Here is a 25047-nt window from a genome sequence, read left to right as displayed (position 1 = left end):
AAGTTTGCTTTGTAATCGTATATGCATTGTGCTAACTGCGATGTGATGGCATGCGCTGTGATAGCATGCAATGTAACGTCATGCAACCTAGCAGGAGTGTCAAATCTTCTGAAGCAGCACTTACGCTAGATTAGAGAGTGGATAAGGCACGTATGGGAGGACGGTCATTCAGGTTCCTGGCCTCCAAACTGTGGTGTACTCTTCGTCTTGATCTAGGACAGGAGTGTTCTGAATCAGTTATTCATTAAAAATTAAAGATGTGGCTTTTTTAGGCAAACTTAGACTACATTTCTTTTAGTGTCATGCCTTCGTGGTGTTAAATCATAAGTGCGCGTACACTCCGAATGGAGTAATCAGGCGCTCTATACAATTTTAACATAATATAGAAGAAGGTGGTACAGGCGTCTTAGCAAAGGGTGCTGTAGAACTGATATTGATACAACAACATGGGGCAGAATTGTACTCTCACTTTGTTCTCATTCCCTAAAGGGACGGTTAACTCCGACCGATCCTTGTCTTCCAAACATTGAACAGGTTCATCTCCTTCTAACACTTTCATGTGATCACCCTACAAGATGCCACTCCAGGTGCTGCGCCAAGACAACTTCATGCCTGTGGTGGATCTGAAAAGTATGTACTTTCCCATCCCTATACAGATAGCGCACCACCAATACCTTTGCTTTGCAGTAAGTGGAAATCGCTTTTAGTTCAAGGTGTTGCCCTTAAAAGACACCACAGCTCAAAGCATCTGCCCCATCTGTTCTGGAACACCATTCATGTGTCGCCATATTTAGATGAATGGCTGATAAAGAGCATTAGCAGGCACACACTCAGCTAGCAGTGTCTCTACTTAAGAACCTTGGTTTCACTGTCAATGTGTAAAGATTGCACTTTCAATCCCAACAAATTCAGTCCTTCCTTGATTCCATTCTAAATGTGAAAAGAGGCAAAGTGTACCCCAACTAGGAGAGGGTGATGGCTTTACAATAGCTGGTGCCTCTTTTTTCAGACACCCTGTCCTATCACTGTTTGCACTGTACTGAAACTGTTGAGAAGAATGGCTTCTTGCAAAGCGACTGTAACACACGACCGGTTACGCATGCATCAATTACAAAAGTGCCTCTTACAGCAGTGGTCACAAGCGAAAGGGCTTTGGGAAGATCTAGTGGTGGCAATGACCAAGGCGAAGCATTCTCTCCTTTGGTGGAACGGCAACAAGCTGTTACTCTGCAGGGTCTTCACAGACCCACTTACTTAGGTGAACATCAGCACTGATGCCTCTGGTGGGGTGGAAAGCTGAGCTCTACCAGATGGCAGTTGCAGGCACTTGAGCTCTTTGGTAACCCTGCTGTCACATTGATTACCTGTAACATTTAGCTATGCGGCTAGCCCTTAGAGCCTTCTCCCACTTCTAAGGGGGTGTACAATACATATAAAACAGACAAATTCTAATGAAAGGTTTCCTAGCTATCGTAAAGGAAAGTTTTAATTCTATTAGGGACACAGTGGCAAAGAATAGGCTTTACTTTCTTCCTTGAATGTGCTCCAGCAGCCTTTACAACAGTGACGTCCTCAAACACAACTACATTTCCCATGAGCCTTTGGGGGGGGGGGGGGGGGAAGGCAAAATGGACTGTCCAATCACTGCTCCTCAAATACACATAACTGGTGCAGGTACTCTATCTCCCTCTTTCTTCTTTGGAACACAGCATGCTCATCCGAACTTCAGGATTGGTGGACTCTAACCCGAGAGGAAAACATAATTGATTATCACTTTTATCCTATTCCTTACTTTATGCACCAATCACAAGAGAATATGCTAGTTTCAACATAATAGAAAAACCATGAAACAATAGATACTCATTGCAATCAAAAGTCTCATCATACTGTATTCGTGAACTTCCCTGGGTGAGCTGTCCAAATTATAGAGACTATGGGAGGGTTAATCCTCGCCTCAGTGTCCTTAATATAATTTAAACTTTACTTTGCGATAGCTAGAAATGTTTTTATTCTATGTCAGGACCCGTAGGCGTGGATTAGGATGGCTTAAAGCTTTTTCACCAGTAGGGTTGCCGGAGTGGGGACTGATTTAAAAGGAAACCTTTTAAAAGTAGAATTGGACAACCAGTCCGCACACAGCGTGGAGGATATCCTCAAATCGAGCTCCTAAAGAAAAAGCTCTGGATGCCATGGCCCCCCTAGTTGAGTGGTCGAAAAGCTCGGAAACATCAATGCCTGCCTCATGCATTATCCACCGGACCCACCTGGCAATCGTAGGGGAAGAAAACGCCTTATGAGGTTTAGTTAGAGCAATCAGCAATTCCTGCTCCCCATGAGGACTTAATTCCTTTATCGTCTCATAGGCCTTAAGAGTTCGAAACACACATAGCTTAGACACTTCCGGGGAAAGCAGGGTAAGACACCAATTCTGAATTGCACTTTGTACGGTGAGCAATGTAAAAAGTCACCCCATCTGGCATAAATAAAATACTCTACCTGTTAAATCTAGTGCCAGAACATCCGAAACCGCATGAAATCAAACACCTTAACATTGCCAGTTTCACTGACAACTGTTTCTGGACAGATATTTATTAGAGGGCCAAGATCTGAGGAGATTTGCCACCTTGTTCATGTCCCACAAGGTGGAATATGTGGGTTCTGGAGAGAGTGATAATCTGATACTCCTCAAGAGTTTGCACACTAAGTAAAGTTCTCCAACTGGCTGACCGTCTACTGGCAGTTGACCTGCCAAGATTGCTGATCTAAAGGTGTTTATTGACCTGTAGGCCAAACCTTCGGAAGCCAGTTGTGCAAGGAAGTTCAAAATGTAGACAACATCTGTCCCAAAGGATTCAACTTGGTGTTTGGAGACACCAACCCAGCCATCTGATAAGCAACGAGGCAACTTCCAGTGAAATGCCCGTGACATTCCATTGTTCCCGGTAATCCTCCAGACCATGAGACAGAGGTAACTTGTTGTTATTAGAGGGTGAGGGTTGTCCTGGGGATCCCGGAGAAGAGCGGGAAATGGGGTAGAAGTATTGGAAAATCCCAATACAATGCTCTTGATCTGTTGTCACACTTGTATATGAAGTTTTCATAGACTGACGTCCAGCCAGTGCAGAGAGTGCCAATCTAGCACTGAGATACGGTTGTCCAGACAATATTTCCAAGGGGTGCGAGACCGATCTGAAAGGGCCTTTGTCTTTGTGGTCCTCAGATGATTGACGTAGCGGACTGCCGCGACATTATCCATCTTCAAGAGGACGGAACACTAGATTTTGTCCTTGGGCTAATATTTGAGGGCGAAATAACCCGCCATCATCTCTAGACAGTTGATGTGCATGGCTTTCTCTGTAGTGGGCCACTTTCCTCCTGTGGTAAACTCCCCGCCACGATCTCCTCAGCCCGAACCGCTGGCATCTGATTCTATCACTAGATTGGGCTGTGAATCGAAGATCGCCCTACTGTGTGATCTCCAGCACTGTATTTCCTCTTTGGCTTCTGGGGAGAATGGCACAAACGGGAAGTATGTAAGTTCTTGCTGGAGGTGTTAGATCTTCAGGCACTATAACGCTAGATAATGGAGAGGCCCTGAGAAGATGGTCTGAATGGAGGAAGATAAGAGACCCACTACATGTGCCAACTGTCGAAGCGACACCTGTGACCTGGATATCGTCCTCCTGAGCTCGTGTTGTATTTTGATCAGTTTACGAGAGGGAAGGCTGAGGGTGGCTGTGACAGAGTCTAAGGGGAAACCCCGGAAATTGTATGAATTGTGTCGGACAGAGTTTGGACTTCGCCGTGTTGATCACAAAGCCCAGAGATTCAAGAAGATGTGTTGTCATCTTTAAGTGTGCTGATAATCTCACTGTGCACTGGTCCATGAGCAGGATATCGCCGAGATAGATGATTCTTCGCACCTCTCTGGGCACGCAGATGCTCGGCCCCAAGTCTTGTGAGCTTGGTGAAACACCAAGGGGTGGATGATAGTCTGAAAGGAAAGGAAGGGAAATAAATTTGAACACCTGAGATTTGCATTGAAATTGGAGGAAGCGCCTGAGGGGTGGGAAAATGGCCACTGTCAGATAGGCGTCCGTCAGATCCAAACAGACCATCAAATCGGACGTCTGAAGAAGATCCCTGAGGAGATGGATACCCTCCATCTTGAAGTGGCAATAAACAAGCCACTTGATGAATTCCTTTAAATTGATCACAGGCCGCTGACCACCATGTTATGTTATGTTATGTTAAGCCGCACTTTTTGAGCGCACGGCTACCCCAAAAGGGTGTCCCGGCGCTTTAGCAAAGAGGCCCAGAGAAACAGGAAACCAAAGGCAAACCTACTACAGTCACAGCGGGCTACTTGGTAAAGAGCAGCGTCTTCAACTCCTTCCTGAAAGCCAGGAGGTTGTTCGCTTTCCGAAGGGAAAGTGGGAGCTCGTTCCACAAGCAGGCTGTCACGTATTGGAAGGAACGACCTCCCATCCGAACACGTTTGACCACAGGCACCTCCATTTTAGCCAGGTCCGCCGACCTCAGCAACCTCCGCGGCACATAGAAAGCAATACGCTTCCTCAGATAGTTAGGGCCAATCGCATAGAGGGCTTTAAATGCCAGAGTGAGGAGCTTAAATCTAATTCTCCCCGAAATTGGGAGCCAGTGCAGCCTAGCCAGGAGCACAGAGGCGCTAGCTCTCCTAGGCAGCCCATAGATGGCTCTGGCCGCCGAATTCTGAACAATCTGCAGTCTGGATAACAGATACTTGGGTAGGCCTGCAAAGAGTGCATTCGCATAGTCCAGGCGGGAGCCCACAAGCGCCTGGACTACATTCCTACGATACTGCAGTGAGAGCAGAGGAAGAAATTTCCTGAGCATCTTGAGGATGCTGAAACATTTCCCTGCTAATCCCAGGATGTGTGGACGGAAAGATAGATCATCGTCAAACACCACTCCGAGATTTTTTACCTGAGAAGATGGTTTCTCTGGGGGGGACATGTCCTGGGGCCACCATGTCTTCCAGCCCGGATCAGGGGCACAGCCGAAAAAGAGCAGCTCAGATTTATCTGAGTTGCATTTCAGGCTGTGCCGCTGAAACCACGCAAAGACTGCGCTCAGACAGTCCTTGATTCTGCCGCCGTTAAAGGCCTCTCCCTTCCTGCAGGTGAACAAGAGCTGGGTGTCATCAGCGTATGAGATGACCCGGGCCCCAAACGCCTCCGCTACCTCCGCTAGAGGGGCCATGTATATGTTGAAGATGGTGGGGCTCAGGATGGAACCTTGAGGCACCCCCACCTCCAGCGAAAGCATTTCGGCCGAGAACGGCGGAGCCCAGATCACCTGTCGGCGGTCGGCAAGAAAGGATTGAAACCAGTCCAGCACCGTCCCTCGCAGACCAATCTCCCTGAGTCTTGAGAGGAGACCTGCGTGTGGGACGGTGTCGAATGCCGCCGATAGGTCCAACATGACTAGCATAGCCTTTCCCCCATGATCGAGCGTCTCCCTGATGGCGTCGGTAACCTCTACCAGAGCCGTCTCCGTGCTATAATTCGCACGAAATCCGGACTGGGAGTCATGCAGCAGTTTGTTGTTCTCAATAAAGGTGGTCAGAGTGTGCTGAACATGTTTCTCCAACACCTTCGCCAGAGCAGGGAGGAGGGAGATTGGTCTATAGTTAGCGCATTGCAGGGGGTCGAGCAGAGGCTTTTTAACCAGCGGCAGAATGAGTGCATGTTTCCATTGTCGTGGAACCACCCCCGAACTCAATTAAAGATTAAGCAGGGGGTTCAGCAAGCTGTTCAACGCTGAGGCCACCTTGCCCAAACATTTCGCTGGACAAGCATCCAGAGGCGAGCCAGATTGCAGCCGGGATAACAGCTCAAGCGATGTCTCACAGGACAACTGGGGAAAGACAAATAATAAAGGCCCAGATTCAGCCTCTTTTCCACGAGGAAGAGGTTGCTGAGGAAACCCCTGGGGTTCAGGGAGCTTTTGACAATAGCCCTCTTCTCTAAGAGCTGCAATATTTCCAAATCCACCATGGCCGCATGTTTTTGGAAAAAGGTCGGGTGTCTTGGGCTGTGTGGCCTCCTCAAAAACTCTTATCTGGAACCCCTTTACTCTGGAGCACCCACGCATCTGCGGAAAGAGCTTCTCAGTTTCACGAAGAGTGTCCCAAACGGCCCCCAACCACTTGACTCAATTCAAGACGTGGCTAAACGACCGTTCATCCGACATACAGTTCACTATGGCATTCAGCAAAGATTCAATCAGCTTCTTGGACCTTACTTTGGAGATAGAAGATAATAGGATTGTGACGAATCTATACACAAAACCCTCGGACTGCAATACACCACCTCAGAAACCTGAGGGACACCTTGCCGTACGGCCAATTTTTAAGGTTAAGACACAACTGCTCCAGAAGGGCAGATTTTTTTCCGAAAATTACTCGTCAGAGGATACCCGAAGGGCTTACTGAACAGATCAAGGAATAGGGTATGGTATTTACCACGTGAGACGCTCCTTGAGTTACAGCCCAAAGATCAGAAGATGGAAAAATTGATATGCGTCACTACATTTAATACCAGAAGCAACGACCTAAAAAAAGTAATCAAAAAATACTGGAATCTTATGGGAACAGATATCAACATAAGAGAAGAACCGCTGTTTGCTTTCAAACGTGCAAAGAACATTAAAGATCATGTAGTGAGTTCAATTCTAGAAATTCCAAAGAAACCAGACATCAGACAACAATTCAATCTACCTCCAATACAGGGTCACCATTGATGCAGCCACTGCAAAGCTTGCAGACTTGCTCTAGTAGGAACAACATTCACCCATGATGGTCGCACGTACCAACTACCACAATTTACCACTGTAACAGCCAAAACGTCATCTACGCTATCAGATGCCCATGCTTGAAAGTGTATGTGGGGCAAACCTCACAAAAAGTTAAAACTAGGATCCTGCAACATTGCAGCAGAATCAGATGCAAAGTCCAGGGTGCTCCACTGGTGGAGCACTATTTCACTGCAGGCCACTCGGAGGATAACTTAGAATGGTGGGTCTTGGAAAAGATTACTCAGCACCCAAGGGTAGGCAACATTCCCTTAGCCTTAAACTTCAAAGAATGCAGATGGATCCATACACTTGACTCTGTGAACCAGTGCCTCAACGAATAAGAGGAAACTTACCGGCAGATGGCTACACTGTAAATATCTAGTTCATTTAAGCAATCTATGCGACATAACATTAGACCTATAAACACTAAGGACCTCAGAGGTAGACAATGCAACTGACACCTACTCATGATTAGAGCATATGTACCCAATCGAATATGAGACACTGCACACGTTTGAATTAATGCCATGACGACATATAGATGTATTCTATGGTATACTGCTCAGGAATACTTGTGTATCCATAGACTGAAGACATGATTGAATTCACAAATGTATATATATTTCAGATGTACCCAGAGACCTGTGCATCCATAGAATGTAAAAACATGATTGAATTTACAACTGTATATTTAAATTATACCCAGAGAGCTGTGATTTTACCTATGTACAGACCTGCAAATGTATGTCCCTGATACAACTTGAGTTCATATGTGTTTTAATTTCTGTACAAAGTTCCACTGTTTATAACTCACGATTCAATCCATACACTAAGTAATGAACATTAACTGCATATTCCTGATATACCCGGAGATCTGTGATTTCATTTATGAGCAAACCGGCAACAAATGTATGTCCTTGATACACCACGGGTTCATTTATGTGGTGTAAGTGCTGTACAATTCACTGGATACATTTCTGTACAATGTTCCGATTTCGTAATCTGTTTTTCACCACTGATGCACTCAAGTGACACATTCACTCAGGGAATCCAGTCTATACTTTCAAGCGCGCTGGTGAGTCCATCGGGACCAGCTCGGCTCACATTTAGCTGTGATCTGTCAAATACTGACAGTCTGCAGCGCGGAAAACACTTGTCAAGAGGAAACGGACGGACAAGGAAGCATCCCCTCAGTGTAAGTAGAGTTACACCCTTTTAGCTAACTTAATGGAAGGCCCTAAATATCGGACAATAGTTTGATACCCAGTCCTTATGATTTACAGCTCAACGATCGCCTGCAGCGGCGTTGTTTGAAATAATTTGCCACGTCTCCAACTGGCTGGTGGAGTAATCGTGAGAGGAATTATACTATTTCAGGTACATGTTTATCTTACTTTACACTCCCTCCAACTAGCGCAATACTGCCCGTGGCTATGGGCGTGCATGTGCCCACTACCACAACGCTTGTAGTGGCATGTAATTCAGAGTTAGACACGAGAATTATAGATATCGCTACCTCGTTAGTACAGCGAATAACTGCCATGCATAATTGCCGCGCACACACTGTACTGACCTACATTATCCCGATCACCCTCCGTGATCGTAATTCAACACATGCGTCTCTGCACTGCTGTGAGTCTCATTCAAGTACCACTTCGGATTTATTTTGCACTTCCAGTTAAATTATTGAGCATTGCGCGTCTCTGTTTTTTAAAACGGGATACTAGACCTCATTGTAAATATGTTTATTTCCCAGACCACAACCCTTGGATGTAGGTCACCAGGTTTATCGTAACCAATGGCCCTCTATCGATTTTACATATAGGATCCCAGACACCTATCCGTTGGGGTAAGCATTCATGCAGCTACTACCAAATATAGCACACTTAATGATAGGGACGCACCTTAATTTCATTTCTAATTATTCAACAGACTATCTCCAATTCCCCCCCCCCCCCCCCCCCCCCCCAAGTCCTGAAGAAGACCCGCCTTTGACGTATAATAAGCTACGCACATACAAGGGTCAAAACGTCGACGTGATAATCACCCTAGTCCATGCAGTCTCTCTGATCCACATACAATATAATATTAGGGTTGTGAATCCATGCGTCAATACATGGACAGGAAAATAAATAATTTGTTGGTTCCTTTATTCTTTGTGACATTTATGTTGGTTATATATGTATAGCACTTTGTACTTCACCATAAGCCACATATCCTGCACTATGGTCACTGTTATTTCGCCGTATCTGTACGCTTTTTTTGACAGCCTTTTTCATTCTCTGTGGCCCTTGAATGTTTAAGTAAACATTTCATTTCTGACAATATTTCTTGGCATTTATGGTGTGTTCTCTGCCTAATCTTTCAAATTTTCTTAGTATTTAAATATTGTCTTTTTTACTTGTAAATAGTTTTCAAGCCTTTACAAAGTTCAAAGGTCACTGTATTAGGTACATTGAGCAAAGAAATTGATAAATTCCAGACAGAAACACTTGCTTTATATATCAAACAGCCCCCAAGGCACAACCGCTCTGAAGGATGTCCTCTCACCTTGGAAATTGTTGAATCCTCAGTTTCCCCTGGAACCACCTCTGGTGCCTCTGCGACGGGGGTAGGATCTTGTTGGGTTAAAGTTCCTGAATCTCGATGCATCCTGCCACTGGCCTTGGCGCGAGTCGGTACCCCTGTTGGTGGCGTGATGCGAAGCGAGGCTGGTTGAGCGCCCCCTAGCACGACCAGCTCTGGCAAAAACGCAAGGAGTGAAGATGCGTTTAATTGAGGACTGGACTTTGTCTAACGAATTAAGTGTTCGCAAACTTGCCCAGTCCCCTAATAAATGGGTCTATGAAAAGATTACCGTGGGCCTCCATGTCCGCCTCCGAATTGTAGAGCTCTCCCGATTTGGGGTCAATGTTTATCAACAATGACCTGCGTCATTCCGTCGACCGCACAGTTGGCGTTCCCGAGGAAGATGATAGCATGTTGGGCCCAACTGGACAAAGCTTCTGCAGAAACTAGGAACCCGGAGGCTTTAGCATCCTCTGCCATGTCGATTTTCTTTGCCAGAGGCCCCGCAACATCCAGGAGTTTGTTCTGGCAAGAGCACCGGGACCTGTCGATGCCCTTCTAGGGGTCCTTGACAAACATGTTAAGGAAGGTGGCATTTTAAAGTTAATTTCAGGTGTGAGGGCTACCTTGCCCTCCAGGGATGGTCTGTGGCACTCCCTCCACAAATAGCTCCTCTCCTCCTCGTCTATGGGCTTTCTCAGCCTGCCCGCCATGTAGGCAGCTACCTTAGCTGCAGGACACCATTCCACTTGTACAGATGCAAGAGGTCATCAGGATCTAGTAGGTCTGTGTCATGGGGGCATTATTGTCTGGCAGTGGATAATTGCAAGGGGAAGGGTCGGAGGACAGGCGTTAGGGTCTGCTTTGGTCCCCATCCGAGGTATTAGGGGAGTCGTCTGCATCCCCCGGGTCTGTGGGTGGGGGCGGGAGGGGATCACCCCAGGAGGTTCTAGGTGCCTGAAAGTCTGGTGAGGGCACTGAGAGTCCATGAATGCCTTTTAAGGAGGTTGAAGGCGTCCGTCTACCCTCTGATCGTCTGCACATTTACGTTTATGCCCTGGGGGTGTGACCAACTGCCCTGGAGGTGTAGGGACCCGGGCCCTGAAGCGTCTTCCCTCTGCCGGAGGGGTCTCTGGCACTGCACTTGCAGCTGCATAATCTTCTTTTCCAGGGGGCTACCACCCACAAGACCGCCTTGAATATGGGCTCATCCATGACTTGACAGAATTGATCTTCAATAGGGAGGTAAGTAATACTTTCCTCCTCCATATACACCTCTGTGTCATCAAACTCTGCCATGAGAAGAGTGGTATGGAAGAAAAACTCACTGTGGAGTTGCAAAGTGTAAGGAGGCAATAAGGACAGGGCAAAGCCCAATGCACAACTCACTTGGAAGCAAGTGTAATAACTGTGGCTTATGGGACAGGCGCCTTGGTTTATTTGGACCCAATGTTGCCGCCTGGGATTTGTCCCAATAGAGTGTGCTTTGAGGAGGCTGGCCTTACCCGCTTCGCGGTTGTCGATCTCCAGGCGGTGGCTCTCGCAGTGAAAGGACCAAAGAGTTATGTGAAATCTGATAATCTCCCCCTTGCGCCCTGCTGTATGCGCTTTGCTTCACATAGAAAGTGATCCCAACGAGCAGCGGTCGCCGGGGGCTAAAGACGTGCTACGCGCAATGATGGAAATACGCGGGCCCCTACGCGGTCGACTGACCGCACCACGTATGAGATCCAGGCAGCTCGCTCCAACCGCGTAGGAACGAAACCGTTCCTGCGGTCATGACCAAACCTGTGAGAAAAGAAAATAATACCATGCAGCAAAACTTATCGATATTAGTCAGGGAGTCTCAGCGTTCCCGCTGACACCATAAAACAATGAAAGCAAGGTGGGGGCGGGGGGGAGGTGTGAACTTGTGCGATATGATTATAGATTGGTGGCTCGTCAGGCTCAATGTTTCTTCTGTTGTGTCACAAAAAACAATAAAAACTTGTTTATCAAAAAAAAACAATGAAAGCAAACATAAAAGGAAAAGGCACTTGTCACCATGCTGCTGGAGCAGCGAAGAAAGAGGGAGATGGAGTGACTGCACCGGTTGTATGTGGATTTGAAGAGCTGTGATTGAACAGTCCGTTTTGCCTTTTTTCCCCAAGGACTCATTGGAACTGTGGTTGTGTTTGGTGACGTTACTGTTGTAAAGGCTGCTGGAGCAAATTAAAGAAAGGAAGTAAAGCCTGATCCTCGCCTCCTGCTCCTGACAAATAATTTATTATCAATGTGCATAGTTAATAAAAACCTTTGAACTTGTACAGGATAAAACTAACACATAAAATCTTTGCACATATACATAGATAATACAAAACCGATAATCACATTAAAATAGGCCAACTTTTCTCGACCCAATATTGCGTTGATCTCATAATGATTTCCTGATCATTAGTTTTAGACACCAGGCGGCTAACATCAGCGAAGCTTCACAAAGTGCAATATTTGCCAAAGTGTCCATGCTCCAACTTTGACCTATTATTTTAATCATGCTGTGCCCTTGGTTCCTTTGCGCCGGTGCCTGCTTAGCCCAGGATTGAAAACGGGCAAGATGATGCCTAAGCTCATGATGTTACTTGTGCAGTGCCCTTAAATTCATTGAGCCAACACCTGTTGACCCATACTATCATCCTTTGTGGGCAGTACCAAAACCAACGAAGATAAAACAGTGCTAAATTTGCTAAAGTGCTGGTGCTCATAATGTGACGCATGATATCAGTTTAGATATATTCTTGAGTCCGGTAAGCCAGCACCTGTTATCCCTGACCATTATCCTTTGGGAGTTAGCCACACTGTTTGGAACAGCTTTGGATGAAGCACTTCACCTGAACATACAGTGAGCCTCTTGCTTTGTCCCACATGGGCATTTGTTCTAGCTTCAAAGGTGTAAGTTCACTACCCGAGTATTTAGGCGGTTGTATTCTGGGTTTGAGGCCACAATGAGAGCTTCTCTACATGTTCGAATCGCAGCTTGGTTGAGTATCCATTGCTCCATCTCTCTGCGATCTGATGTAATCACTGAGCAAATACATTGTCTCTTTCGCCATGTCACCGCATAATCTACATTCTGCCACCTCTGCTGTTTTTAACCAAGCCGGCTTCTGATCCAGTGTTGGTTGGACTGCTAGCTGGAGTTTTAGGAACTTAAGCTTTGTGAAGCATGAATACCCTTTGCCAAAATATGATTTGAACTTTAGTCTCATATAGCTATCAATGTCTTGCCAGGCGTGAGCCCGTCTTGTCAGTGTCTGTCTTCTTGCAGAGATAAGTTTCTGGCCATGCTGTTCAGATGTTTTTCGAACTCATTGGATGACATTGCAGTGTTTCATAAATTGATGGCCTGTAATGAAGTGTCTGAGAGGTGAGTTTGTGTTTTGCTAATTTATTTCTAGGCAGGCACACACAGCCAGTGGGTTTTGTTGGGCCGATCTAAGACTATGACACATCTTAAGAAGGGCACTTTTTTTGGACCATGTTTGCTTCATTAGGCCAAACTCCAGGTACAATTGTGCCTGCGATGTGTAGCTAGGGAACTTCAAAACAGATCTATAGGACTTTGTAGCCAATGCTTCTAGCAGCCTAATCACTTTGCCTGCAGTGATTTTACATCTGTTCATGATGGTCGGCAGTAACATCGTCTTCTTTGCCTTCTGGAGAGATCCTGGGATGGGGCCTTGCAACTATTTGGAGAGGGTGTAGAGTCCTAAAGTCAGGGTTGCTGCTTTTGATTTAATTACTTCCATGTGTGGCACAAAGGTGCCCCTGGCGTTGAATAACATCCCAAGGTATTTACATTGTGATTCTATTGATAGGCGAGGTTCATTGATGTTCCACAGTCTGGGGATTTTGAATTTCTGGCGGATCGTCAAAGTTTAGGTTTTCATCAGATTTATTTCAAGTTTGTTCCATCTTATGATGCTGTGAAGGGCATCTAATAGTCACTGTAGGCCCATGCATGTCTTGCTCATTAAAAGCAGATCATCAGCATATAAGATATTTGATAGGCGACTGCCCAAGTTTAGGAGGGTGTGTGTTTATGGTATCCAGCTCCCTCAACAAGCTTGATATGTAAATGTTAAACAACAGGGCGGCAAGAACACACCGCTGCTTCAGGCAAACCGAGGTGTGCATCTTCCTGGAGAGCTTGGTGCCATCTGCTATCTTCATGTGTAGCCTTGTTTTGGTGTACACTATTTGAATGGCTCTGTGGTGGTTTTGGCAGTATCCCATAGCTGGATACGTTTCTGCTATACCAGATCCTGGGGGACCCTGTCAAATGTCACCTTAAAGTCGACAAAACCGGTGTCTTGCGTGGAATTTATGCCAAATGTGTTTTCAATGCAGAGGGCTTGGGCAACCAGTTATGAAAGCGTACTCTGCCCAGTGTGCAATTCTGTTTGATTCCAGGGAATACGTTCCAGGGAATCTGCCCAAGCTAGGAATACTGTAATATCATACTTGCATAGTACCTAGCTTCTATATCTGATTACTTATGTCTCCCCTTTTAGGAATCTGGGGCCTGTTGCTGACTAACTGGGCTGTACAATTTATCAAAATGTTTTGCCCAACGTGCGGAGTTGATTTTGAAGAGTGATGATACTAAGCTAAAAGGGCCTTGAGCCCCTTCTGCTCTGCTTTTCTATATAATGGCCTATGTGCTGGTGCATTCTGAAATGAAGGAAGAGTATACAAGTCTTGTAACTCAAGCGTCATTGAATGAAAGCAAGTTACAAACATCCGGTCTCAACACTAGATGGCAGGTGTATGCAGAGCATCAGAATCTACATCACTGTACGCTATACGAACCGGTGGAAACAGGATGATGTATATCTCCTACTGGCAGTCGCCAGTAGGTAGTTATAGTTAGGACCTATTTTCCATAGGAAATCCGCAACATTCTAGTTGGAATAACGTTGGCGTCGATTGATGAATCTTCGCGAAATTTTCCAAACTTTTGGCCAGCTCCGGTCCGCTCCTATCCTGAAAATCTCACGGTGATTCGTCAAGCGGGGGCCGAGAAAAAAGGGGGGTCCCAAAACGCATTTTCCCATAGGACCTGTTGGCGCAGCTACAGCCCGAACTGCTGAACGGAATTACAACAAATTTGGCAAAGAGGTAGTCCTCAGTTCAGACTCATGCCTTTTGCTTAAATGGTGTAAATCTGTTCGGTAGTTCCTGAGAAAATGAGAGTTAAAAAGATAGATATATCTGGGCGGAGCCTAACTACACATCTCATTGTGAGATCTGATTGGCTGTCAGTACTTCATCCAATTAGTGTTGGCAGCCATCTTGAGACCAATATACATGATAGCACCTCATTAAAAAGCATTGCAGTTAATAGAAGATTTTAAGACTTTAATTACATTATAAATCATTTGTTGATGGTACCATACTCATTTTAGGAACTATGGTGTGTTCTAAGGTGATTTTACCATGTGAAAAAGCCTTCTGCTGTGATATCATGAATCATGTTTGAGAGAGAACTATTTTCTCATGCCTTTCCCACAGAGGTTTGGAAGGTGATCTATAAGCTAAACTGAGATCATATTTTCTGTAAATTCACATTATCCTTCTCAGTCATGTGAGAATGAAGTCTGACATTCTCAGTAAAACATGTACATCCAACAAGGGCAGAGACTCTCAGTTGATTCCTTTGTGTTCTACTGCAGCTTCCCAGAGTGTTCTAAAGAACAACTAGAGCGCTAACAGTCCTACTTATGACAAACGTATTGCACACCTGAAGCCATCTTGATTGGAATAAAGTGGTAACTCTTAAAACATTTAATTTAAAAAAAAAATGAGGGGGTTCATTTTGCCACAGAAAGTATGATTAGTGCTGCAGAAAGAAAAATTAGGGCACATTTTGACTTCTAAAATCCTCTTCTATTTCATAAAAATATTCTGACATGCAGACTGAAACATGCACTTTGAATACCAGCAGCAGACTTATCTGGTGAGCAGTAGCTTTACTACAGTGATCTAATGAGCAACTAGAGTGCTAACATTCAGAATTTATGGCAAATGTGTGACACATCTGAATGCCTTCTTGATGGAACCAAAGTAAAAAACTGAAAGTATTTCCTACTGAGGAGACTGCAGTAAATGAGGAAATTAGGAAACTTCATAACAAATCTCCCAAGATGGCCACCAGAGACAAAAGAGCCCAAATGTAGCCCAAATATCACCCAGATGTAGCCCAAGTATAGCCCAATGACAGAATGTCCCAGAGTGTTCTAACGAACAACTAGAGCGCTAATAGTCTTACTTTTGACAAAAGTATGGCACACCTGAAGCCATCTTGATTGGAATAAAGTAGTAACACTTAAAACATTTAATTTACAAAGGAACAAAATGAAGGGGTTCATTTTGATATTGAAATTATGATTAGTGCTGCAGAAAGAAAAATTAGGGCATATTTTGACTTCTCAAATCCTCTTCTATTTCATTAAAAAATTCTGATATGCAGACTGAAACATGCACTTTTAATACCAGCAGCAGACTTCCGTGGTGAGCAGTAGCTTTACTACAGTGATCTAATGAGCAACTAGAGTGCTAACATTCAGAATTTATGGCAAATGTGTGACATATCTGAATACCTTCTTGATGGAATCAAAGTAAAAAACTGAAAGCATTTCCTACTGAGGAGACTGCAGTAAAGGAGGAAATTAGGAAACTTCATAACAAATAAATCTCCCAAGATGGCCACCAGAGACAAAAGAGCCCAAATGCAGCACAAATATCACCCAGATGTAGCCCACATGTAGCCCAATGACAGAAGTGTGCAAAACACTTATTTTTTGTGTATTTGCAGTTTTATATAATGCTGACTTGTCAGGTATTGGAGTGCTTTACATGAGCATTGGTTACATCACACAAGATCAAATTCATTTCGGTTGTAGGCATGGGGAGATTAAGTGATTTGACCAGAATCACAGAATGTTGAGCTGAAGCAGAAACTCCAACCTGGTTCCCCAGTTGCATAGTCTGCAGCTCTGGAAGTAACACCACATCCTCTCCCCTAGGTGCAACATTTAATCAAGTGGTCAACTGGATAAAAAAACATAAAGATTACAAATAATTTAAAAGTTCTTTGTCGCTATTTGAAAACTCAGAAAATATGTCCTCATTTTAGTTTTTTAAAGCACTAACCATAATTTTGATGCAAATAAGACCCTCTCATATATGTAATTTCTAAAGGAAATGCTCTAGGTATTACAGTTTTGATTACATCAAGATGACGTCAGGCGTTCCACACTTTTGTAATAAATATAGAATGTTAGCAATCTAGTTGTTCATTGGGATACTGTTGAGAGGCAGAGGCCAGGGGCACGGACTCTGAAAATTGAAGGCAGGTAGGAGAGTGCAGAGGCAACAATTTGACCACACTGGGCAGGCAAGAAGGGCAGTGGCAGCACAACAGACTATGGAGGGCAGTGGAAAGGGGGGGCAGGAGCTACAAACCAACAATACAGGACTGGCAAGAGAGGCTGTGGCAATATAATAAACCATTGTGGGCAGAAGGAAGAGGCAGTGGTAGTACAACCATACATGCCAACAGACCCGTTTCAGCCAGGAAACGTCCAATGTTTTTAAGCTCAAATGGGCTTTATTTGATCTGTCTCCTGTCTACAATCTCCTCTTTTTTTTCAATGTAACTCAAAGGGGAAAATCAATACCCCAGTTTTTTCTCAAAACCTCCCTCTTACCAAGTTCAAAATGTTCGCAAGTATGGTACATTGGATCATGGTAGGCAGGAGGAATTGGGGTAGGGACATGGACTCTGATAACAGAGGACAGGAGGGACATGGAGAGGTGCACCAAACTGACCCTACAGGGCAGGCATCGGGGTTTGCAGCAGCACAATACACCACACAGGGCATGCGGGACGGCAGTGCAGCACAACAACCCATAGAAAGCAAAAGGGTGGGGACAGGACCATGCACATGGACAACAGACAACAGAGGGGAAAGAGGAAATGGTAGCTAGCTGACCATAATGGACAGACAGGAGATAAAGCTGCAGCATAACAGACTATAAAGGGCAGGAGGGACGCATCGGGGGCATTACAATTGAACAGACAAGCCAGAAGGGAGGGAATAGGGGTCTGCACATGGAAACAGAGGGCTGGGGGCAAGGGGGAAGGGCAGGAGCAGCAAGATGACCATGGAGGTCAGGCAGGATGGGCACTAGAAACAAGACACACCATGGAGAGCAACAGTGAGACTATGATGGCATACACACAGACCATGGAGGGAAGGTGGGAGGGGGTCAGGGGCAGCGAGCTGACCACACAGGGAAGGTAGGAGGGGCCATGGCAGCACAGAAGACCATGCATGGCAAGCAGGAGGGTTAGTGGCAGCACAATGGCTATGATGGGCAAGAAGGAGGGTGCAGAGGCATGCACAAAGGACCATGGAGGATAGAAGGGAGGGTCAGGACATGGGCACAGACAAGAGAGTTCAGGGGAAGGGGCCTCACAACAGACCGCGCGGGGCAGGCAGGAGGAGCAGTTTCAGCACAACAGACCAGGGAGGGCAGAAGGGTGTGGCAGTAAAATGGACCATGGAGGACAGGAGGAAGGGGATAGGGGCATGGCATGTGGACAGGCAGGGTGGAGGTGGCAGGGACAGGTTACAGTCATCTGACCATGCTAGGCAGGTGGGAGGGGAGTGGCAGATCAACAGAACACTCAGAGTAGATAGGAGTGGCAGGTCCATGGAACATGGTGGGCAAAAAGGATGGAGCAGGGGCATGCACAAAGACATCGGTGGGCAGGTGGAAGGAGAATATGGGCAGCAAGCTAAGCACAGAGACTAAGCAGGAGGTCAATGATGGGCCATAGAATTGGGCAATGGAGGGCCGGAGGAGTGGACTGGTACATCATGCTAAATGGAGGGCAGTGGCAGCACATCAGACCATGCATGGCAGGAGGGAGGAGGCTAGTCCATGGATTCAGACAACAGAGGATAGGGAGGTGGTGGATGGGGCAGCAAGCTAACTGTTCAGAGAAGGTGGGTATTAGGAACTTTATTGTTTTTAAAATGTGTGTCTGTGCGAACTACTTAAAATATGAACACGTATGCAGCATAATCTCACTTTTATTCAGGAAGAAGACGTTTGTGACTGTGACTCCGAGCTCACTTGGCAGAAACACCCCCTGACCCTCCACCCCCCATCGCAAAATGTAATGCCCGTGAAAAGGGTAGGTGGGTGCAGTGTTATATAGAACATAGTCCTGTGAGCATGATTGAAAATGAAAATTAGATATAGTATATGTTATAAACTATGCACCAAAAAGTGTGATATAAGATGAACCGGGCGTGAAATATAATATGCAATACATTGAGCACAATGACAGATTCATTGGAGAGCGCGAGATAGCACAGGCGCTAGCGCGTGCTATGCGATATGCGCCTTGGAGTGTAATATGCACAAGCCAGTGTTGTGTAACCTAACTAGTCTCTAAAGTTGTAATATAAAATATGTGCTGGGGAGTGTAACGTTGCATATGCACTGTGACAAAGATATGGATCCCAGATTGTAATATGTATGGCATAGCGCTGTGCGTTATAACATAGGCATCGAGGAAGGCACGTTAGATGGGGCAATATAACCCGTGCGAAGGCAAGTGTGGCATGACATATTCACGGGGTGGTGTTACAGTGCACATGGGCTAGAGAGTGTCATAGCATACGCACTAGCTGGTGGAATACAACACAGAGGTGTGTGGCACTCGGCGGGCACTGGTGGGTGTAACACAGCATTGGGCTCAGCCAGGAGCACGCTGTGACTCTCAAGTGAGGTTCGTCTCCTTTCCAGAGAGTAAAATAAAAAGTATTACACATCCGGCGGTCTTAATCTCCCAACTTAAAACGGCCACAGGGCGTGTTTACACAGTGGGGAAGGGAGGGTACGGGGCCTGAGGTGATGTGTGCAAACACACCCTGTGGTGCGTTTTAAGAGGTAGTTTTAATCCCCTGCCCTATTATATACTAGGGGCTTACAGAGGAGGTCATGCTAATCACAGGGGGACCCCAACGCATAGTGTTCCCTAGTGTATGTAGGTGTTTTCACTGTATTCTGAGTGTCTTATAACATAGCACTGGCTCTAGGACTGGTTAGTCAGACTCAGTTACCACCAGTATCTGTCTGAAAAAGATGAGGGTACAGGATGATTTTGCAACAAGGCTTCTTTCTGCTCTTCTGTTTGTTCTTTCTGCACGTTCTCCTTCTTCCTGCACTTTTCTTCGTCTTTGAGGACTTCTGTTGCTTCTTTCAGCATTTCTTTTTTTTCTTTCTGTGCGTTTTTTCTTCTTTCTTCACATGTCCTATCTCTGAAGGCATTGTTAGAAATTAGCATTTAAAAAACCTTTGAAATTCACTGAAAAAACCATAGGTTTCAGGCACGTTATAGTTAGGAATTAGCATTTAAAAAACCTTAGAAATTCACTGAAAAACCATAGGTTTCAGGGGCGTTATAGTTAGCTGGACTTTTCACTCGTACAAAACCATTGAAATTCCCCCGTTAAAGTTAGTTCAGCTAACTATAACTCACGCGCCCGCAATGGACTGCTGATGACGTCACATATTACATCACTCATGACATGGTCAGTGACATCATTCATGACATCACTGATGACATAATTCTTGTGATAGAGTGGCAGACCTCCTCTCCCCCTAATATAACCTTTGATACACACATTCAAAAATAGAAACTAAAATTTTCAAAACAATGAACATACCAATGCCAGTTAAAACAACCTATTCAGTAATTCTAAGATCCACATACACATCCACTCATTCACCAACAGTCCTATACAGTCACTCTACATGTACTCACTCATCATATGTACTCATACACCTATACATCCTGTTACACAACGCCACTCATCCATAGAGTTACTCACACACATAGTCACTCATGCTAATAAAGAATCAAAAATCCATTTACTTGCATATACAGTTATACACACACCACCACACTTACTTCTACAGAAACTTACACATACTTAGTCTTTTAAACAATCACTTATAGAAACACATACTTATTAATACATGAACTCTTTCAATCTCTCACTCTCACATATACTAGTCACATATACTAGTTTAAAACCTATGTAGTTATTCATAAAGACACTATTGAGACAGTCATTCACTCACTAACACACCCATGCACACACTCATCCACCCATACAGTCCTGTACACATGCTTTCTTCAACACATACAAACAGTGAGTCACTCATTCATCCACCTATGCACTACATAATACCCCCCACCGAACCATACAGACACTCATACTGATACTCAAAACACCAACTAATAACCTATATAGACACTCATGTAGCTACTCACCAACCCATGCAGCCACTTATACACAAAGTGAGAGACTGATACAGATATTTACATATTTAAACATTGCTCACTAAGCCATGTATTCACTAAGATGCACTTAATCAGTCAGTTATACAAACAATGTTTAAAACAAAAATCATCCATTTAGACACTTATATACTCATTTATTCTTCCATCGACCTTGAGATATACATATATAAAACATGTAATTTTCAGAAAAACACACATTCACTGGATGATGTCATCAGTGATGTCATGAGTGATGTCACTGACCATGTCATGAGTGATGTAATATGTGACGTCATCAGCAGTGCATTGCGGGCGCGCGAGTTATAGTTAGCTGAACTAACTATAACAGGGGAATTTCAATGGTTTTGTACGAGTGAAAAGTCCAGCTAACTATAACGCCCCTGAAACCTATGTTTTTTTCAGTGAATATATACGTGTGTGTATGTATATATATGTATATATATATATATATATATATATATATATATATTCACTGAAAAAACCATAGGTTTCACACATGTTATAGTTAGCTGGAAATTTTACTGATAAAAAACCAATGAAATTCCCCCGTTATAGTTACTGTAGGCAACTATAACTCACGCGACCGTAATCCTCTGCTGATGCTAATACTGTATTTAGACACTTATTTGCCCATGTCTTCTTCCATTAAATTTTAGCTATACATATATTACAAATATTTTTTTTTCATAAAGACACATATGTCATCAGCAGAGGATTACGGTCGCGTGAGTTATAGTTGCCTACAGTAACTATAACGGGGGAATTTCATTGGTTTTTTATCAGTAAAATTTCCAGCTAACTATAACATGTGTGAAACCTATGGTTTTTTCAGTGAATTTGTACGGTTTTTTAAATGCTAAGTTACTTTACGCCATTTGTGGCGTGCGCGCCCACTTAACGCAGTTCGTTCCATGCGCGCACGGTGCGCTTCGCGCACCGTGCGCGCACAGTGAGCACGCGGTGCGCTTCGCGCACCGCGTGTCCACATTACGCTAGATGGGCCATGAACGCACGATGCGCTTCGCGCACCGTGCGCACAAAGTGAGCACGCGGTGCGCTTCGCGCACCGCGTGCCCACATTACGCTAGATGGGCCATGAACGCACGATGCGCTTCGCGCACCGTGCGCACATGGAGGACATATGATGAGCAAACTCTTAAATCTGCTTTTCATTTATTTTTTTTTATTTTTTTTACCGTACGCTTACCGTAAGCTTACGGTACGCGTACCCCGTGATTTTTTTTAAAATCAATAAATGTTTTTTTTGTACTTTTCTGTCCTTCTTTGACCCCCTTACAAATGTTAGGGGGTCTGTAACTCTCCTCATTGCCCCCTTTCCTTGTTTTCTCTGTTTTTTTTCTGAGTGAAACACACAAAATGGCGGCCGCCGCTTCCTGGTTTCGGCCGATTCGAATGTTTACTAAGATCTAAGAGCCAATCAGAATCGCGCTCGCGCACGCCATGTTTCTTCCGTACGCTTACCGTAAGCTTACCGTACGCGTACCCCGTGATTTTTTTTAAAAATCAATAAATGTTTGTTTTGTACTTTACAGTCCTTCTTTGACCCCCTCACAAATGTAAGGGGGTCTGTAACTCTCCTCATTGCCCCCTTTTCTTGTTTTCACTCTTTTTTTTTCAGAGTGAAACACAGAAAATGGCGGCCGCCGCTTCCTGGTTTCGGCCGATTCGAATGTTTACTAAGATCTAAGAGCCAATCAGAATCGCGCTCGCGCACGCCACCGTACGCTTACCGTAAGCGTACGGTAAGCGTACCGTAAGCGGGCTCAGATATATATATTGATTTAAAGGCTATTTTCTCAGAATCTACTGAACAGATTTACACCAAACCTACAAAAGGCACTTCCTTGACCTAGGGACTACCTCTCTGCCAAATTTTGAGTAATTCTGTTCAGCCGTTCGGGCTGTAGCTCGTTCTAAAGGTCCTATGGAAAAATGCATGGGAAAAACGCGTTTTGGGACCCCCCTTTTATCTCAGCCCCCGCTTGACGGATCCCCCCGAGACTTTCAGGGTAGGAGCGGAGCGTAGCGCCCCACCTATTTTGAGAAATTCGCGAGGATTCGTCGACCGGCGCCAAAGTTATTCAAAATAGAATGTTGAGGTTTTCCTATGGAAACGTGGTCCTAACTATAACTACCTACTGGCGACCGCCAGTAGGTAATATATATATATATATATATATATATATATATATATATATATATATTCACTGAAAAAAACATAGGTTTCAGGGGTGTTATGGTTAGGTTTTGGCATTTAAAAAACCTTAGAAATTCACTGAAAAAACCATAGGTTTTAGGAGCGTTCTAGTTAGCTGGACATTTCCCTCGTACAAAACCCTAGACATTCCTCCGTTATAGTTAGTTCAGCTAACTATAACTCGCGCCCCCGCCATGCTCTGCTGATGACGTCACATATTACATCACTCATGACATGGTCAGTGACATCACTGATGACATCTCAAATGACATCACTGATTGCGGGGGCGCGAGTTATAGTTAGCTGAACTAACTATAACGTGGGAATTTCTAGGGTTTTGTACGAGGGAAATGTCCAGCTAACTATAACGCTCCTAAAACCTATGGTTTTTTCAGTGAATTTCTAAGGTTATTAAATGCCAAAACCTAACTATAACGCCCCTGAAACCTATAGTTTTTTCAGTGAATTTCAAAGGTTTTGTAAATGCTAATTCCCATCTATAACTTATCTCTAAAGATATCATGTTTAATGATTTTCATTGGATTTCTATATTTTTCAATTTCAGTGTGTCAGTTTCATTAATTATGTTTTTTTGAAATACTATTTTATCACCATTATTTCAACTTATTTTTTTAATTAATTCTTTTAAAAATTAAAAAATATTATTTGTTTTTATTGGGTTTTTAAAACCCTATGCCCACCGTTCTCAATCCCTACGTGAAAGCATCCGCGCACGGTATGCGTTGGGTACGTGTTTCCAATGCGACCGGTACGCGACTCCAAGCCTATACGCGACATGTACGATGTACGTAACGCGACGCATGCGCGCTTCCGTGATGCGTCATATGCGTGTATGACGCGATGGGTGCGCAGATCCGGCGAAATATTTAACATTTAAAAAAACATATATATATATATATATATATATATATATATATATATGTAGTTCATGTGAATATTAATTGAAGGCAAACTCATATATATATGTAGTTCATGTGAATATTAATTGAAGGCAAACTCTAAACTAGTCTTAAAAGTAATATATTTTTACATCTAATCCTATATTTATTTTTAATTGAATTTCGCGGATGCGCGCTGGTTGAGTGATGCGTAAGCGCAGGGTGCGCGGATCCCATGAGACCTGCAAAAAAAGAGATTTGATTGGTTCATTACACTTCCTATTCTAACTATTGAAAGACCCCACCTATTTCAATCATTCTTCTTTGAGCTTCTTTCGAGGAACATCTCACACCTTTAGAACTAGAAGAAACTTTTTGGGGAAGATTTCCACAGCTGCAATTTTTCTGAAAACAATGGCTTCTGCACAGCAGCCGCCATCAGAATCAGACCATTCGTCCGATGAGGAATTTGTTGTGGAACCTCCACGCACAGAAAGATACACCTCTGTGATGTGGAAATTTTTTACCTTCCCAGAAGGACAAAATAAAACTAATTCAACTAAAGTGACATGTAAAATATGTCAAACGGTGCTTTCCAGAGGAGATCCATAAAAAAAAATACTCTTGTGGGACTGCGAGTATGTTAAAACACCTGAAGACTCTGCATCCCGTGAACCTGGCCAAGCAGGAATGCAGAAGACTCCGACAGCAGCCTCAGCCAGCAGTGGCAAGCACTTCTGCAGCATCACCATCGAGCACTCACCCGGACATACGTCCAGAATTTGGAAAACTAAAAATTAGTTGCATTAAATGCAACAAACTACTATGTTACGGCGAGCAGTCAATTGAACTAATCTGCCGAGCGCAGCAAAACCACAAGTGCTAAACTTGTGTTTATTTTTTTTGTGTGCAGAAGTTGACTGTTTTGTTCCTCCTGTTGTCTTTTTTTCCTTTTGAAAAAAACAAAAAAAATAACAAAATTGTTAAAGTACAAAAAAATGAAAAAACAAAAAAGAAGAAAAAATAAAGTTCTTCTAAGAACTAACTTTCTTGGTTTAAAAAAAAAAAAGCTAAATTTGTTTGTTTGTCTGTGAAAG

At 44.2% G+C, this 25047-nt stretch overlaps 1 protein-coding gene and 1 long non-coding RNA gene across 2 annotated transcripts in view; both read left to right on the top strand.

Moving 5' to 3' along the window:
* The window catches only part of COPS8 (COP9 signalosome subunit 8), a 229188-nt gene that overhangs the window by 126464 nt on the left and 77677 nt on the right, over positions 1 to 25047 (top strand). The window lies entirely within an intron of this gene.
* On the top strand, positions 7898 to 8690 carry LOC146861050 (uncharacterized). Its single transcript, XR_014978906.1, has 3 exons — positions 7898 to 8035; positions 8124 to 8217; positions 8597 to 8690. It is a non-coding gene; the product is annotated as an uncharacterized LOC146861050 (long non-coding RNA).

The sequence above is a fragment of the Triturus cristatus genome, chromosome 3_1 (genome assembly GCF_964204655.1).
Source record: "Triturus cristatus chromosome 3_1, aTriCri1.1, whole genome shotgun sequence".
Lineage (NCBI taxonomy): Eukaryota > Metazoa > Chordata > Amphibia > Caudata > Salamandridae > Triturus > Triturus cristatus.
This window is presented reverse-complemented; position numbering and strand designations above follow the sequence as displayed.